Source organism: Chelonoidis abingdonii, chromosome 14 (genome assembly GCF_003597395.2).
Source record: "Chelonoidis abingdonii isolate Lonesome George chromosome 14, CheloAbing_2.0, whole genome shotgun sequence".
NCBI classification, from domain to species: Eukaryota; Metazoa; Chordata; order Testudines; family Testudinidae; genus Chelonoidis; species Chelonoidis abingdonii.
In genome coordinates, this window is record NC_133782.1 from 26,572,453 (window position 1) to 26,575,208 (window position 2,756).

Sequence of the window (2,756 nt, forward strand, 5' to 3'; positions counted from 1 at the left end):
AACAATGTAAAGGACATTAATTACATGGTATGGTAAATTTCTTACATTATATGGCCACCCTGTAGCTCAGCACAGAGCAGAAACATATTTCCATTCATTTCTGGAAGATTAGTGCAGTCACGAATAGTCTGAAATCATATTTTTTCCCTTCCTTGTTTATGATTTAGCCATATACTCCTGCAATTTCAATCCCTGGGGTAGAAAACCAAACACTGCAAGAGTTAAATGGTTACCGAGTTATCCATACACACATAACAGCGCTGAAAGATATGGCTTTCCCCAAGATCCTAGCTCATGATATCACTCTGCAAAAATAAGTACCCTAATAAAGGCTTCCCCATCAACTCTAGGTGATAGGGCAGAGCTGAGCTGCTGGCACAAGCCCAGATTGCACTGAATTCTTGTGGCTGCAGGTCCTTGTATGATAGGAACACAGAGATCTTCCTGGCAAAGTGTTGTGCATAGAGCTCACATCAGGCGTTCTCTGGGCGAAACATCTCCTTAAGGACAGCCACACAGGCTGGAGCAGAGCTGTCTCCTTCTGTGGAGCGGCTGGGGCGCTGGGAGGCAGAGTTCAGCACTGGCCTGCTGAACAGCTCCCTGACTCCTTGCCGGAACTTGGGGTCCCAAGCGCTGTAGATGGCCATGTTCCAGCAGGCTGTTGGAGGTCAGAATCCAGAAGGCATAGAAGGAGAACTGACACCACTGGTAGCCCAGCACAGAGCCCACCACAAAGACAGCAATAGGGCTGAAGGAGGCCGAGAAGGCAAAGGTCAGGATGCCAATGGTCTTTGCCGCGGTGATGTCGGAGAAGGAGAGGCGGCTGTTGTGCTGTGCCTCACTGCCCAGCCACCCGCGGGCCTTGCAATACTGGCGGATGGTGGTGAAGGTGATGAAGTTGATGACAAAGGTACCCCCCAGCAAGGAGAAGTCGAAGGCTGGGAAGAGCAGCATGATGTTCCAGGGGGTGCCGGGCAGCCTGCCTGCTCGGAAGGCATAGGTGCACATCTTGCTGCAGGGGTTATACTGCAAGGTGATGTCTGGGCTAGAGATCATAGGCACCACTGCTAGCAAGAAGCTCATGGACCACGAGAGCAGGATGAGCCAAACCGTCTGCCGCTTGGTGATCACCGCCCTCTTGTGCAGGGGCTTCAGCACCGCCACGCTCCTCTCCACCGACAGCAAGAAGATGGTTGTGATGGAGACGAAGGTGCAGCCAGCAAAGATGGGTCCAGTGACGAAGCAGGGCAAGGATGGGATAGAGCAACTGCTGCTCCCCTGCTCCATGCCAAAGACTAGACTGCTCGCCTCCCTGTATACGGAGTAGGGCACCACAATGAGCCCCACAGCCAGGTCAGCCAGGGCCAAGGAGACTTTCAGGTAGCCCTGAGAGGTCCTGAACTGCCTGGCTTGCAGAAAGACCAGGAGGCTCACTACATTGCCCAGGATGATGGCAATGATCAGCAGGACCACGAGGAAGAGCTTGCAGATCTCCCCCGGAAGAGCTGGGCTGGACAGAGTGCAATTGGTGCTGCTGCTGTTACCCAACATTGGCCAGGTTCTTCTCTTCACAAGGCGGATGGGCTGGGACAGGTTGGTGAGCTGGGCTCCTCTGGTTCTCTCCTAAGGCTCCATGGAGAAGGCTTCAGGTGCTGGTTCTCTGGCTCCTCACATGCTGAGTCTCCAGAAACTTCTTCTGAGAGGTGTGAGCTATGGGCAGACATCCAGACAAATGGGTCACATCGGTGCAATATGTGCACACACTGACAGGGCCAGGCTTCCTGCAGTGATCCGGAGTGTGCTCCAGAGAAGGGCCTAGACCACTTCCTGTTGGATCACAAACACATACATTGAGAATATGACACTGGGTGAGTCGCATGCATCCACACACACAGATTTTATCCTTGGTGAGTTGCACACACACAGATTTTACACTCGGTGAGTTACACGTACACACAGATTTTACACACACACACTCTACCAGAGCCAGCCTTAGGGGTTAGCAGACTGGACTGCTGCCCAAGGCATGGTACTCAAGAGGGAGCCATGCTGGTACCTCCTCATCTGACCTTCTGACAGCCAGTGGGGCTTAGAGGCAACTGGGCAGCTGAAGCAGCACCTGGAGAGGGTGGAAAGACTAACCTGCAGCAGGGGGCCTCTGGGCCAGCCAGATAATGCCTCTGAAACAGGGGTGCCCCTGCTGCCCTGCTTCACGGCCATCTCTATCCCCCACTGCTTCTGCCCACCCCGCCACCCATGGCACCACCCTTGACCAAGCGCAGGAGCTGGACCCTGCCTCCTGTCTGCTGTGCCGGGGGGGGGGGGTTGCTTATTCAGAGTGTCCCCTTCCCACCTTTGTCCCTAGTCTGCTGACTCTGGGTCAAGGACGTGTCCTGCTGGGCATCTGGTCCATGACCGGCATACTTTCTTCAAGAGACAGCGACGGATAACTCACTCAGCGCAGCGCACTCACTCCCAAACAATCTCTTCTCTCTCTCATACACACATCACAGGCACGTGCTACACACACAACACTCCGCCAACAGCAAGTCTCTCCACTCACACCACAAACATACACTGTCACACTCCCCAAGACATCCCCAGCTACAATCTCACATCAGCACTTCCTCGCACAACAACTCTCTCTCTCTTACGCTCATCCCCAAGACTCGAGATTGGGCATACACACAAATCAGAACCGCGTACACTGAGGAACACAGGCTGGGATGTACTTCAGGTCACAGGACACACCCGCA

General features: G+C 53.9%; 1 pseudogene; it reads right to left on the reverse strand.

Annotated features, from left to right (window-relative positions):
• Window positions 1–473: 473 nt before the first annotated feature.
• On the reverse strand, window positions 474–1,551 carry LOC142047775 (trace amine-associated receptor 4-like; annotated as a pseudogene).
• Window positions 1,552–2,756: the final 1,205 nt, after the last annotated feature.